The 16856-nt window shown below is 39.3% G+C and overlaps 1 protein-coding gene across 1 annotated transcript in view; it reads right to left on the minus strand.

The window, feature by feature from the left end:
• Positions 1-923: 923 nt before the first annotated feature.
• The window catches only part of LOC124778371 (tubby-related protein 4), a 138255-nt gene continuing 122322 nt past the window's right edge, over positions 924-16856 (minus strand). The window contains exon 13 of the mRNA XM_047253639.1: positions 924-1433. The gene's annotated coding sequence lies outside the window, so the exon portion shown is untranslated. The remainder of the gene's footprint in view (positions 1434-16856) is intronic.

Here is a 16856-nt window from a genome sequence, read left to right on the forward strand (position 1 = left end):
AAAACAATACTTATGCTACATTTATTCTTTGGTCTTGTGATGATATTGCATTATCTTTCTTTCTTCTATTAGTTGTTAATAATTTCCTTTGTGTTTCTGTAATATCTAAATCTTACACTTTCAACAGATAGTCCATCCAAAGCTTTACTGAAGGAGAATACACCACCATTACAGATGGAATGTTTAAACCATGTTAAGCAACAAGATAAGAACAAGGAGACAGGAAAAGTGGTGACATTGTAACTTTATCAGTTCCAGATATATCATGTGGAATGAGTTATGTAAACATCCATTTGACACACTTGTAAAGGAGAGAGAAATTTTAGGTTGTGGTATGTGATTGTTGTATATCCATATTGTGTTTTTAACTCATTCATTTATAAAAATAATAAAATTACAATTACAGGATTGTTTTACTTTTTATCGCTGTGCAAGAAAGTGAACTGAAGTAGGTGCCTGGACAGAACTTCTTGTTTATCATTGTTTAAAGAATACTTTCTGAGTTCCTCCACAGCTTTTTTTTAAAAAAAGTTATTTACTGGATCTGAGTCGTAAGTATATATTCTAGGCAGATAGTGGAAAAACCAGATCCAATACAAACCTAACACAACAATTGAGACCTGTGATAAATACATTTGTAGCATGTGAACCCTTTTATAAAACCCACACTACTTATGTGACATAATACGATAGGGAAAATGTTAGATGGACTTTTACAAAGAAATATTTACTTCTAAGGTGAGGAAATGAAACTTTTCGTTCAGAGTAGATTTACTGCACATCATAATAAGACATAACAAAGATAATCATTCTGTAACACCAGTGATATCTATAAAGCAATTCTTTCTTACACAATATTATATCACTCACTACGAACCAGATCTACATATTTAATGATACACATTCAGTTATAGTTTCATGGACCAACAGCTTCAATGTAAAATTGACTAGATAACACTATAACATTCGTTAGGAGTCAAAGACACTCATTTACAATTGATACCATTGCACAATTTGTATAACCAATAAAAAATAAAAGTTTAGTAGCACTTCCATATAAAATTTCATCATTAAATTACAACTAGTTTCTGAATGATAACACACCGGTATTATAGCAGTGGCCTTTCTAGCTTCCCTAGCATGTATGAATTTATTTGGACGATACAGCAAGTGTGTTTAGTTTCAAATTATACTTATTACATAGGCCCAGATTCTCATGTGACATTTCAGAAATGAATAAGATGCCTTTAAGGCATAATCAATAAATAAGTGCAGTTAAAAGTTACTGTCTTCTGAATAAAAAGCTGGCACCATATTTAAAATATTATCTCTGATTAAATATCTGAAAACAAACACTGGCAGTTTTTTTTCTTAAAAAACTGGGTGGACATTCAGCCCCACATCATACACTGCTACCGTTGTGCTGATACAGCCTGCAACAAGCAAAATAACTGCATTACTTTTATGATTATTTTTAATTGGAAACAAAATTACAGTGGTATTATGTTGCTGTTGTTACAGTTGTCTTAAAAATTTGAGATCATGTTATGGATTATATCGAGTATGGTGATATCAGTTGATACTGAATGTACGAAATTTATTGTATGTGTTTCTAGTCATTCATCCCCCCCCCCCCCCCCCCCCCACACACACACACACATCATAAATGAGAACTTTCCAGGATGAGGAATAATTAAAAATGTATTAAATCAAAGGAGAGGTTAAACACTTAAAATGGTTGCACATCAAGATCTTCCTTAAAATGAAAGCCAATATCAGTACTCAGTGATTGTTTCAAACCACTGCTACACTAACATCCAGATCTTGTCATGTATTTTTCATCAAGTTAGTGCTTATTCACTAGCTATTGTTTTACCCTTTACAAGATAATCGATAAGCAGGAAAAAGCTGTCAGAATTATTTATGGTGTCAAAACCAGAGAATCATGTAATCTGTTCCAAAATTATAGGTGCTTACCATTCTAAGTGTACATAAATTAAAAGCGATTTTGCTTGTGACAACAATGACTCATTTCAGATGGTGCCATATATTAGCTGTGTTGTCCAGTGTTCCACAAATATAATGTGTAACAAAGAAAAAAACTGTACATCATCTGCAAAATCGGACATTTATAATCAAGGAAAATGCATCCTGTGTGATATTATCACAAAAATAAGTGAAAAGAGTAAGACAAAAATTTATGATCCCATCAATAAGATACCATCTGGAGCATTAACGTCATCTGCACCAACATTGTCTCACAAAAACTCTTGCATAACGGAAAAAGTGGAAATTTCAAATGAACGCTATTGCAAGAGGTGATCTGTTAAAGGTTTTACGTGTTTAAAACATAAGACCGTGTGCCATTACAACAGTGCAAATATAAATCTGAAACAGAAAACTGACTCTGATCTACGTGTGGAGATGAAGATTAAGACATTAAATTTCACAACACAGATAATAAGACTAAAATTATGACAGAGTAAGTTGATGAGATATTAGGTTTAAAAAATAAATATGGTAAGTTTCTCCACCAGAGAGGAAAATATGAACATGATATATCTAAAAATTTTGTCAAGTAGCATGAGATGGACACTGAAAATGGCAAATGGACAGTAGTGCAATGAAAGAAATTTATATCTAGAACAGAATGAATCGGAGAAAATAATTTGCACTACCAATAACTTCGGGTAACACTAACAATTTAGAACATTCCCATGCTGCAATTACTGAACGTGGTAAAAGACAGTGCAAACTGCTAAAGGATAGAGACAAATAGAGAATCAGTATTCGATATAAACAATCCTGCGAATAAATTGCAGGTAGTATTATTGTCTGACAATCGTGTCAGAAACGGAGTCAAAATACTGAACAAAATTTCAGCATTCAGCTATAAGTTTACATCGTTTATAAAGCTGAATGTCTTTTTCAAATATGTCACACACAACACACAAAGCAAAACATGCAACTGAGGAAAAATGATCAGGTTGTTATCTTAGCCAAAACAAATGATATTAAGGGTAAAAAAATAGCTTTAAGAGTTCACTAAATGAAACCATAGCAAAAATGATGACACAAAATTAATTTTGTCCACAAGACCACAGAGGTACGACATCCCAAGTGAAAAATCACAAAATATTCTAAATGAATAGCTACTTGATGCAGGAGGTCTCTTACAGTAATCATGTTTGAGTACACCATGTAAAAAGTTTTCCAGAATGGAATGATTTTACTAGATGTGGATTTTACATGTAAAACAAAGGCAAAAAGTAATCAAACATGGAAAATCCAGGATGGAATGTAACAATACGAGAGAAGGAAAGTTGCTACTCACCATATAGTGGAGATGCTGAGCCGCGATAGGCACAATAAAAAGATTTACACAATCATAGCTTTCGGACATTAAGGCCTTTGTCAGCAGTAGACACACATACATACTCCTCCTTACCCCACCCAGTCGCCACTCTCATCATGCACTGGTGCTGCTGCTCGCAGTGTAGTTTCAGCTCTCTGAGACTGTAGATATGTATGCAAGTTGTGCTTGCATGAGTGTGTGTGTGCGTGTGTGTGTGTGTGTCTAGTGCTGACAAAGGCCTTAATGGCCGAAAGCTATGATTGTGTGAATCTTTTTATTGTGCCTATCACAGCTCAGCATCTCCGCTATATGGTGAGTAGCAACTTTCCTTCTCTCGTAAAGGAAAAAGTAAGCTTTACACGTTAATCTACTGAGTATCCTCAGAAGTTCACTGGTAACCGCAAGTACCATAAAATATATAACTCCATGTCATCAGATGTAAAAGTGGCAAACTGCAGCTGAAGCAACAGGAATATCAATAGGTGAAAAAACATCAGTGCATCAGCACTATAGTGAAAAACATCAGCATCATTGGCAGAATGAATCATCACCTCAATCCTATTCCACAGTGTTGTCAAGTGCTTCCAGTCAGTCTGCCCACATGAATCATACAGCATATGGAATAAACTAGAACCATGAGAAACAAGCAGGGAAAATGTTACTTCCATTAGCAGGTAAGAAGAAAGCAACACCAGTAAGTACTGAATCGTCTTCTCCCTTCCATAGTGAAGTGTTATCAAGTGTATTAAATCACTTATAGCAGATAAATTATGTAGGGAATGAAATGAGAAAGTCTCCCGTGGTGTCACCGCCAGACACCACACTTGCTAGGTGGTAGCTTAAATCGGCCGCGGTCCATGTAGTACATGTCGGACCCGCGTGTCGCCACTGTAATCGCAGACCTAGCGCCACCACCAAGGCAGGTCTCGTGATACGAGAGTGGACTCGCCCCAGTTGTACGAGAACCTAGCTATCGCCCAGTTGTACGAGAACCTAGCTATCGCCCAGTTGTACGAGAACCTAGCTACCGACCAGATGTATGAAGCCTTTCTCTCTCATTAGCCGAGAGACAGAATAGCCATCAGCTAAGTTAATGGCTACGAACTAGCAAGGAGCCATTTGTATCAGTGCCTATAGCTTACGAGTATTCAAGAGAGATGTATTCCAAAGAACAATTAAAAGATAAGTAATAAGCATCTACATACTTTTCTTCTTATTCATTTATAAGTTCTCATGTTCCAGACTTCACGCCCGTTTGCTTTAGCAGTGCGTGCACTATCGGCTACAGCGTTAGTCTAGCATTCCTTTTCAGCCATCAACTTCACGGTGTCGGCCCAGCTACCGACACAACATCTCCCATCCAAGCCTCAAACAGGGCCAAAAAAATGCCATGGAGAAATGACGGATTTTCATGGCCTGCCTCAAGAAAATCCAATCGCTACCAAAATGTAACCCCTTCATTGCAACAAACATAATGACCAGTGCAAGGCAATCACTGTGTGTGCTTTCAGTTTGCCCCAGGACAGCACCCATGTTCCTTCTTGCAATAAAAAATCAATTTTATTTGAGCATATAAATATTAGATCTCTGAAATACAAAGCTGACGAGCTGGGAACTGAATGGGAACAAAAGGATAATATTATGTATTAATGAGTACTGGTTAAGAGAGGAAGAGATAAAATTGTATTTACCACCACGTTTTAATTCAATTACACGTTACTGCAGACCCAGTCAGTTTTATGGGGGTTCCTCAACTTATATACAGGGTGATTCAGGAGGAATGTTACATACTGGTAATTTGTGAGATCTTCTACATGTGAAAATAAACTGAAAAAGTCATAAGAATGTGTGTCCAATTTTCGATCATTAAGGAACTGGAGTAAGTTGAAGACTACACACGCCTATGAGTGGTTATGAAGACAACTGTGATTATTACTTACTGAAATGCTGTGATGCACAGCACAATGGTGGGACAGGTGACTGATCCATTCTACAAGAGGTGTTCAAAAAATCCCCCACACAGCTTAATGCACTTGTCAAAGTGTTGGAGGGTGTGTTGTGTTGTGCATCGAACATCATCTTAACAGGCTTTGATGTGGGCAACAGCATTAGTAATGCAAACAGCAAGTTCTTGAAGGGTAATCAACTTTTTAGCGCGCACACCCTCCTTTAACCAGCCCCACAAAAAGATGTCTAATGGGGTTAGGTTGAGTGATATGGCAGACCAGTTAATGAGTCCACCACAGCCAACCACAATTCAGGGAGTATGTTATTTAGCTAATGGGATAGTTGTCTAGTACAGTGAATCGGTGATCCATCATGTTGCAGGTACCCTTGTCATCATTACTCTGATGTCATGATTTGGTAGGAACACAGGTCCTATCACCAGGTCATCAATCATAACACAGCAGACATTTGGTGAGAACCTCACTTGGAATCTTCTTCCCCTAGTGTCATGTGGATTCTCCATTGCCCATGTACAAGAATTGTGGGTGTTCATGATACCACTGCATGTAAATGTAGCTTCATCTGTAAATAAAGCATGATGTCTCAGTGCACAGCCAACCATTCACAAAATTGTTGAAACTCACTGGCAGATTAAAACTGTGTGCTGGACTGAGACACAAACTTGGGACCTTTACCATTCGTGGACAAGAGCTCTACCGACTGAGCTACCCAAGCACAACTCACAACCCATGCTCACCACTTCAATTCTGCCAATACATCGTCTCCTACCTTCCAAAATTGTTGTCTGCTTACAGAGTCACCTGGATGCAGATGCTGCATGGGCTGCATATGGAATGGGTACAAGCCCTCAGAATGTAATGTGTGTCACACTCGCATTTGTGGAATACCAAGCTGACTGCTAACGCACCATGTACTGGTGATGGGACTCCATGTAGCATTGCAATAATGTCTTCTCTTTCCTCAACTGACTGGGCAGACTCATGTTCTGATGTTACTTGTACACTGGGTAGTATTCCAGATTCATGTAAAGTTTCAAAAATCCTGGGAAATACCCTGGCACAGGGAGTTCATCTGTCAGGGAACTGTCCATGGTAGACAGTCACAGTACCTGTATACAAACATGTCTGCTTATTCTGCATGGGTGTACATAGGAGGCATCTTGGTATTCACCAACAGAACGGACTTGATCAATTAAACAACACTCAGGCATGACATGCACATGACCTCATAACAGTACTACATAAAAGTAAGAACAGCTTCACAGAGAAGCTGAAGGTACTAATCTGGAAAATCAAAACCTATCTCAATAACAAGAAACAAATTGTAAGCTACAATGATAAAAAATCACAGTTTCTGAAGGTTACTGGAGGTGTTCCCCAACGATCAGTGCTTGAGTGACTATTGTTTATAATATTTATAAATGACCTGTCCAGAAATATGCCATGCAAATTTGTGCTTTATGCAGATGATACTACCTTCATCAAGTCTGTAAAATACATAAATAAACTGACAAATCAAAGTAAAGATAACCCCAAGTTACCCAATACGTGGCTTGAAACCAATGAGTTAGTTATTAACCATGAAAAGACTGGAAATATTTCTTTTCGCTTGTCCAATGTTCATGTCAAGTCAGCTTCTACAAAACTCCTTGGCATATATCTGGGCACAAAATTAACTTGGGAGGGTCACATAGACTACACATCTTGAAAGCTTTCACGAGCTGTGTACATAGTGAAGTAAAATTATGCACAATTGTTTCTGAAAAACTGCCGATTAACTTCTATTATGCCTTCTTTCATTGCCATATAAATTGAGGCAGTCTGCTCAAGGGTAATTCTGCTGGGGCTAGAAAATTTTTATTTGTCATGAGAAAGCTATCAGGAGCATCTCTGGAATACCAAAAGTAACATAGCATGTAAGCCTTATTTCACAGAATTACAGAAAAATGTCAGTCCAATCTCTTGTAAACAACTGCCTTTTGTACTAGGGTGGTCTGAAAAGTTCTCAGAATCACCACGAGAGGTCAGTGCTAGCGCAATGAGTTGATCATGAGATATTCATTGGACTGTTGCCTGTAAACACATGCCACATCAGTGCTCTTGGAAGAGAGCTGTGGCAGTGACATGGCTCTGTTGTTGTTGTTCCCGCATAGTGATTTGCGAAGATGGAAAAAAGTCAAGATTCGAGCAGTGATTAAGAACTTCGTAGAGAAAGGTATGAAAACAAAGGGCATTCATACCAATTTCAGAAATACACTGTTGCCAAGTGGACAAATGAATTTAAATTTGGTTGGGAGGGCTTAAGTGATGATCTGCACAGTGGTTGGCCAAGATGTACCACTATCAAGAAATCATTGCAAAAGTGCACAAAATGGTCATGGAGGATGGCCGATTGAAAGTGCGTGAAATTGCTCCTGCTTTCCAGATGTCATCTGAAAGGGTATATCACATTTTAACTGAAGAATTAGAAATGAAAAAATTATCTGCAAGATGGGTGCCACAACTATTGATGCTGGATCAAAAATGCATGAGTATGTACAGTCATACTCAAAAGTATCCGAACAACCTGAATTGCATTTCACCTGATTCGCATTCAACCGGCATAACGTAGCTGTCTAGCAGGTACTATAATCGCTCCTTAGTACAGTCGTTTGACTATTGAAAATGGTTCCAACAAATCAACACTAGAAAACACTGCTCTGTATCGCAGTAACTCAAGATGTAAAGTAATACCACGATGCTACAAATATCAGGGAACACTTTATCACAGATAAGACTGTCCTTAAGGCTTGTAAGCTCACATTTATTACAATAAATGGCATACCTCAAATGTTACCACTCTCATTATTACGTCAGATAGGTAATGCACTTAGTAAGTTCGTCGTATTCCTGATTTCCTCTTCAAAGTAACATACAGTACTTATTATTTAACACAAAATGACATTAAAAATTTAAGTTATCCACGAGCAGCTAGTTGAAAATATGTATGAACTTCAAATGTTACGACGAAGCGTCTCGTTTTGCATATGGATTAAAACCCAGGTCAGGCAGACTAAGCAAAGATTTCGTGACTGACGCAAACTAACAGTCATTCCTGGTTAGGCATACAGAGAGTGATATACCTCGATTTTAGACAGTATCAGTTAGCAAATATCAACTTTAAATTACATTACGCAAACATTTTTAAGGGACGCGAATTCCTACCCAGCATCTATTGTCCCTGTTAATGAACTACGAGAGATGTTAAATATTGCTTCTTCACAAGTAACTTACTTGAAGGGCTGTGAGGCAAAGTTTTGTGTTGGAGAGAGATTCGAACCCAGAACCTAATCGGATTGATATCGAAGCACAACCAACTGTGATATATCGGATTTTCTCGGCAGTAGCTAGATGTTTTAACTGAAATGACAAGACGAAACATTAATTTTTTCCTTCCGAGGAGTCCAACCCGGCACCTATCGCTGTTATATTCTAGAGAAAACGAATGTTAAATATGGGTTTGTTGCACCAGCAGCGACATGTGAGCATGTTTGAACTAGAAATAATATGACAAAGAGTTCAGTGCTCACTGGGAATAGAGCCCCACACATATCGTTGTTGACTACACACTAAGAGGTGTCAGCTACCGAATTTTTCTCTACCAGCAGCTCGGAATAACATCTTGAACTTACAGTGATCTCGCAAATAGTTCTGTGTCCCACTGGGAGTCAAAAACGTCAGATATCGTTAGTTTGACAACGAATGAAAAAACATTAAAAATCTAAATTATTATCCACCAGCAAATAGGTGTTCTCATGCTAGAGCTTGATAATACATAATGAAATCTTTAGTACCGGGCCAGGATTCGAAACCATTCACACGTAATATATGGAGATGTTGAGAAATCTGCAATTTTGGACCAAAAAAAAAAATTGTAGCCGAGCTGTATTGTCATGAAGGGATCAAATTCCGCGTTAGGGTGATCTGAGTTGCATTCTCAGTTCAGAACCAATTTTATCGACATACAGAAGCTCAGATAAAAGATGGAATAAGTGTCCTGTGACCTTACATAGCATTTGTTTCATCACTAGAAAAAAATAACTAGTATAAGAAAGGTTACTGGTGATAGAGTTTCTACATGTCGCCACTCCAGACTTCATTGTGGTTCAACCTGATGTCTACTTGGCAGAGAAGGAATATCATCTTTAATGTGAATCTTTAATGTGAATATTATATCTTCTTCACTTGGTGTAGCCAGAGGAGAATGGAATCTTTCTCTCCCTATCTAAAATTATTGACAGGAGTGGGAAACGAACACAGACCATAGGTATAAGAACCTACCATCAGTCCAAACAGACCACCAAATCCTATTTTCCGTGACTCATTTTTCTATCGTAACACCGTTGCACCACACTGGATGAGAATTCTGACACACAGGCTCCCTGTAGTCAATTGCAACATGTTCAGTAAATTCATTTACTTGGTTGACCGAATCACTATGAACTAGCTGCTTCGGCTACCCAGTGCATACATTCGACTCTATTTTGTAATCACCGAAATAAAATCACGTCACTGCCACCTACACAGAACTGCCAACAGTGTAGGATGCAGAAATTTAAATATGAAGTGTTCCTTTCCACTTGAGCTATTCTATCTGTTTGTAAAAAACATCATGCAGTGCAAAAGAAAAGCTGTAACTGTTTCTCTCAGAAGTCTATACCTGGCCATTTGCATTATCTCGCAGCGCTGTGGTATACAGAAGTTCTGGAGGACTTCTTGTTCAGCTCTGGAGCTATTGCAGCCATGTGTCAGCTAGTAGCATAATGGCAAGTGTCGTGCACCATGGATGAGATGTCGCGAGTTCGAATACATTTACTGCTAAATTTTTTTAAAACTCAATTCTGCTGTCTGCTGAAGTTACTAATCTAATGGAACTTCGAACATAATTCACTTCACTTCTCAACCCAAAATAGTCGCATGTGGAAAAAGGGCTAACTTATGTGACATTTTGTTCTATTCAGGTTCAATAAGACAGCTAGGCAGCAGATGCATCTCGAAGCTTTTGTGTGGGGAGAGCGCATCGTGCCCAAATACGTCAGAAAAGTATTTTCTACATTAGCTGTCGTGTGGTAGTGGCATTTTATTCTTCTTCAAACATTGTTTGACAGCTTTAACTCAGAACAAGTTTTCTACATGCATGTAATCAATAAACTGCATACTTGACTCTTTAGGGAGTATCATGATGAATACAGGGATTAGCAACCACAAGATAGTTGCTGCTAGGCTGAATACCGTAACACTTACAACCATAAAAAAGAAACGCATAGTACTTCTATTTAAAAAAAATCTGATAAAAATGCTCTTCACACCTTTTTAAGAGACAGTCTCCACACCTTCCGATCTGATCCTGTAAGTGTAGGAAAGATATGAAATAATTTCAAAGAGATAGTGTCGATGGCAATTGAGAGATATATAAATTAATAAGTGATGGTACTAATCCCCCATGGTACACAAAACGGGTCAGATCACTGTTGCAGAAGCAACGAAAATAGCATGCTAAACTTAAAATAATGCATAATCCCCAAGATTGGCAAAGTTTTGCAGCAGTTCAAAATATAGCGCATACTTCAATGCGAGCTGCTTTTAATAATTTCCACAATGCAACAGTCTCAGAATCTGGCAGAAGACCCAAAGAGATTATGGTCATACATAGAGCACACCTATGGCATGATGCAATCAATACTTTCACTGCGTGATAATAACGGTGAGGTCACTGATGACAGTGCCACTAAAGCGGACTGAGACAAAGTAAATATTCCTGAATTCCAATCAAGAACAACTGCCAAGATGAGAAACATAGAGGTAGATATCCTCGTTGTAGTAAAGCAGCTTAAATCACTTAATAAAGGCAAGGCCTCTGGACAAGACTGGATACCAGTCAGGTTCTTTTCAGCGTATGCTGATACAATAGTTCCATATTTAGCAATTATACACTCCTGGAAATGGAAAAAAGAACACATTGACACCAGTGTGTCAGACCCACCATACTTGCTCCGGACACTGCGAGAGGGCTGTACAAGCAATGATCACACGCACGGCACAGCGGACACACCAGGAACCGCGATGTTGGCCGTCGAATGGCGCTAGCTGCGCAGCATTTGTGCACCGCCGCCGTCAGTGTCAGCCAGTTTGCCGTGGCATACGGAGCTCCATCGCAGTCTTTAACACTGGTAGCATGCCGCGACAGCGTGGACGTGAACCGTATGTGCAGTTGACGGACTTTGAGCGAGGGCGTATAGTGGGCATGCGGGAGGCCGGGTGGACGTACCGCCGAATTGCTCAACACGTGGGGCGTGAGGTCTCCACAGTACATCGATGTTGTCGCCAGTGGTCGGCGGAAGGTGCACGTGCCCGTCGACCTGGGACCGGACCACAGCGACGCACGGATGCACGCCAAGACCGTAGGATCCTACGCAGTGCCGTAGGGGACTGCACCGCCACTTCCCAGCAAATTAGGGACACTGTTGCTCCTGGGGTATCGGCGAGGACCATTCGCAACCGTCTCCATGAAGCTGGGCTACGGTCCCGCACACCGTTAGGCCGTCTTCCGCTCACGCCCCAACATCGTGCAGCCCGCCTCCAGTGGTGTCGCGACAGGCGTGAATGGAGGGACGAATGGAGACGTGTCGTCTTCAGCGATGAGAGTCGCTTCTGCCTTGGTGCCAATGATGGTCGTATGCGTGTTTGGCGCCGTGCAGGTGAACGCCACAATCAGGACTGCATACGACCGAGGCACACAGGGCCAACACCCGGCATCATGGTGTGGGGAGCGATCTCCTACACTGGCCGTACACCACTGGTGATCGTCGAGGGGACACTGAATAGTGCACGGTACATCCAAACCGTCATCGAACCCATCGTTCTACCATTCCTAGACCGGCAAGGGAACTTGCTGTTCCAACAGGACAATGCACGTCCGCATGTATCCCGTACCACCCAACGTGCTCTAGAAGGTGTAAGTCAGCTACCCTGGCCAGCAAGATCTCCGGATCTGTCCCCCATTGAGCATGTTTGGGACTGGATGAAGCGTCGTCTCACGCGGTCTGCACGTCCAGCACGAACGCTGGTCCAACTGAGGCGCCAGGTGGAAATGGCATGGCAAGCCGTTCCACAGGACTACATCCAGCATCTCTACGATCGTCTCCATGGGAGAATAGCAGTCTGCATTGCTGCGAAAGGTGGATATACACTGTACTAGTGCCGACATTGTGCATGCTCTGTTGCCTGTGTCTATGTGCCTGTGGTTCTGTCAGTGTGATCATGTGATGTATCTGACCCCAGGAATGTGTCAATAAAGTTTCCCCTTCCTGGGACAATGAATTCACGGTGTTCTTATTTCAATTTCTAGGAGTGTATACAGCTGCTCGCTCACAGAAAGTTCCGTACCTAAAGACTGGAATATTGCTCAAGTCACACCAATACCCAAAAAGGGAAGTAAAAGTAATCCGCTGAATTACAGGCTTATATCACTAACGTCGATTTGCAGTAGGGTTTAGGAACATACAGTGTATTCGAACATTATGAAGTACCTCAAAGAAAACGATTTATTGACACATAGTCAGCACGGTTTCAGAAAAAATCCTTCTTGTGAAACACAACTAGCTCTTTATACTCATGAAGTAATACGTGCTATCAACAGGGGATGTCAAATTGATTCCATATTTTTAGATTTCCAGAAGGCTCTCGACACCGTTCCTCACAAGCGTCTTCTAACCAAACTGCGTGCCTACGGAGTATTGGCTCAGTTGTGCAGCTGGATTCATGATTTCCTGTCAGAAAGGTCACAGTTCATAGTAACAGATGGAAAGTCATCAAGTAAAACAGAAGTAATATCTGGCATTCCCCAAGGAAGTGTTATAGGCCCTCTATTGTTCCTGATCTATATTAACGACATAGGAGACAATCTGAGTAGCCGTCTTAGATTGTTTGCAGATGATGCTGTCATTTACTGTCTTGTAAAGTCATTGGATGATCAAAACAACTTGAAAAATGATTTAGATAAGATATCTGTATGGTACAAAAAGTGGCAATTGACCCTTAATAAGGAAAAGTGTGAAGTTATTCACATGAGTACTAAAAGAAATCAGCTAAATTTCGATTATGCGGTAAAACACACAAATCTGAAGGCTGTAAATTCAACTAAATATTTAGGGATTTCCATTACAAATAACCTAAATTGGAACAATCAAATAGATAATGTTGTGGGTAGAGCAAACTAAAGACTGCAATTCATTGGCAGAACACTTAGAAGGTGCAACAGGTCTACTAAAGAGACTGCTTACACCACACTTGTCCATCCTATTCTAGAGTACTGCTGTGTTGTGTGGGACCACATCAGCTGAGACTGACAAATGACATCGAAAAAGTTCGAAGAAGTGTGGGTCATTTTCTTCTATCTTGAAATAGGAGAGATAGTGTCACAGACATGATACGTGAATTGAAGTGGCAATCATTTAAACAAAGGCATTTTTCACTGCGACGGTATCTCCTCATGAAATTTCAATCACCAGTTTTCTCCTCCAATTGTGAAAACATTATGTTGGCACCCACCTACATAGGGAGAAATGATCATCGCAATAAAAGAAGAGAAATCAGGGCTTGTACAGAAAAATTTAAATGCTTGTTTTTGCCACACACCATTCAAGCATGGAACGGTAGAGAAACAGCTTGAAGGTGGTTCACTGAACCCTCTGCCAGGCAATTTTTTGTGAATAGCACAGTAATCACATAGATGTAGATGTACATAAAGAAAAACTTCAACAGTTACAACCTTTGGCAGTTCACTCATCATCATAATACTAGTCAAACATTAAAGATAGACATACCTACAACTTGACTTACAGAAACAGGCAGTTACGAATATGTAGGAATAAAGATTTTCAATGCATTACCTGTGCAACCACATGCTACCTCTCTTAATGTCTTTATAAATAAGGCCCAAAACATAACTGTATGAGAGAGATTTTTACACTTTTAAGAAATTGAAAACTGTTCAAAAGTTGACCTGAATTTACTAAATAACTTGTAATACTGTCTGCTTGTACCTTCTTTCTATGCTTTTTTGTCCCCTCCGATTTCTTGTCTTTTGTACATAATGAATATGCAAGAAAGTAATTAACTTTCAGCTCATATTTTACTATTAATAACACTGGGAAATTTTTTGTGGATGACCTCTACTCCTTTGTCATGTGTAAGTTAGTAAGTAACGTAACAATGTTTAGTTCCATATTTAACTATTAACCATGTGGAGAAATCTTTATGTCATTTTATTATGTAGATTCTCTTATTATGTGTGTTACCATAGTGTATGTAAATTATGTTTCCTAACATGACAGCCATAATTTATAAATCCTTTTGTACGTAACTTATAATGACACAAATTGCATACAAATATTTAAAGATGGATGAATAAACAATTCAAACTTAAACTGTGATCTACACCAGCATAATAGTACGTTGTTTTTGTGGTCTTCAGTCTGAAGACATATTTGATGGAGCTCTCCATGCTTGCCTACTTTGTGTAAGTCACTTCATTTCTTCACAAATACTGCAGTACTGCAGTTTACATCTATTTGCTCCTACTTTAAGTATTTAAGCCTTGGTTTGTCTCCTCCTACAATTTGATCTAGCCACCCCCCCCCCCCCAATATACTTCCTTCCATTACCAAACTGACAATATTATGAAAAGGATACATTGCTACTCACCATAAAGATGATACACTGAGTTGTAGACAGGCAAAACAAAAAGACTGCTACATACTGAGTTTTTGGCCATTGTGCCTGTCTCCAACTCAATGTGTCATCTTCATGGTGAGTAAGCTGTCTGTCCTTTACATAATATAGTTGATATTCTAATCTGGACTTTCCACTGTTTAATTTTCAAATTGACAATTCCATAATGCCTCAGGATATGTCACATCATATCAACCTTCTCCTCCTTTTGATCAAATTGTGTCAAAGTTTTGCTCTCTCCAATTCTGTTCAGTATCTCATCATTAGTTATTCAGTCTGCCATCTAATCTTCAGCAGTCTAGCATTCTTCTGTAACTCCACATTTCAAAAGCTTCTGTTCTCTTCTTGTTTTATTGTCCATATTTCACTTTCATCAAATATCTCCAGAAAAGACTTCCCACCATTTAAATCTTTTCAGGAACACGTTCGTTGCTCCTGGCTCTCTGCATCTCATGTCCTCTCTACTTTGACCATTATCAGTAATTTCACTGCCCCCAATAGCAAAACTTATCTCGTGTCTCATTTCCTAATCCCCTCAATAGCACCTGAATTAATTCAACTAAATTCCACTGCTGTTGTTTTACTTTTTTCGATGTTCATCTTTTAACCTCTTTTCAAAACACTATCAATTCCATTCAACTGATCTTCAAAGTCTTGTCATCTCTGCCACAATCAGAAAGTCACTTACAGCCTCAACCTTTCTTACTGCTTCTCCCTGTACTTTAATTCCCTTCCCAAATGTCTCCTTGGTATCCTTTACTGCTCACTCAATGTACAGACTGAATAATATTGGAGATAGACTGCGCCCTGGCTCACTCCTTCTCACCCACTTCTTCTCTTTCATGTTCTTTGACTCTTATATATGCAGTCTAGTTTCTGTATAAGTTGTAAATAGCCTTTTCACTTCCTGCATTTTCCCCTGCTACTTTCAAATTCTAAAGAATGTATTCCAGTCATATTGTCAATTACAGCAGATAATCAGTTTAGTGAACCTTTTTTTTCACACTTTGAGCATTCAATGGTTGTGTCACTGTCCTAAGATAGTCCCTGTTCCTCTGAGTTGCCATCAACAGAGATTCAGTTGTGTTGTGGTGGCTACTGTATCCTAAAGCAAGGAGGTGATTCTGAACAGTAGTGCTGCTCACCAGTTGATATATTACAGCTTCGAATTGTAAATTTATTTACTACATTATCTGCTGCAACATCCCATTATATTTGATAAGAGTCCCCTTTCTGCAAGATGGTATTGCCCACAGCAGTTGACTCTGGATGCAGCAGCACTTTTCTCTGAATTTAGGTATTCACTAATGTCCTTGAGGAAGTGGCACATGGAGAGCCAAGTGCCTATATGCCACTGGAGATGGGGTGTTCCACATTTCTGCTACAGATGATCTGCCCACAATTAAATGTGCCCATCCGAGCTCGACTGTCATCCCAGTGGCCAGCACCAAATCTGACCATGGTCCAAACAAGGTGATGTATTGGGTGTTCTTTTCCTCATTGTGTCAGGAGTGCTCTTTTCCCAACAAAGCAGGTATCTCCAATTTAATTCGCTCATGAATATACAGAAATGCACAATGGATGAAGTTATCAAAACATCAATTTTGCTAAAATAGTATCTACAGCATAAATAACCAATCAATATTTTACATGAATTGAAACTAAACAAAGGTAGAATATGTGTAAGGGGATAGCTACAATATTACTATAAAATTTAGAAAGCAATTCTCAGAAGACAAAAAAAATCTAGTATAAGAATTGTG

Source organism: Schistocerca piceifrons, chromosome 1, assembly GCF_021461385.2.
Source record: "Schistocerca piceifrons isolate TAMUIC-IGC-003096 chromosome 1, iqSchPice1.1, whole genome shotgun sequence".
In the NCBI taxonomy this organism is placed as follows: Eukaryota; Metazoa; Arthropoda; class Insecta; order Orthoptera; family Acrididae; genus Schistocerca; species Schistocerca piceifrons.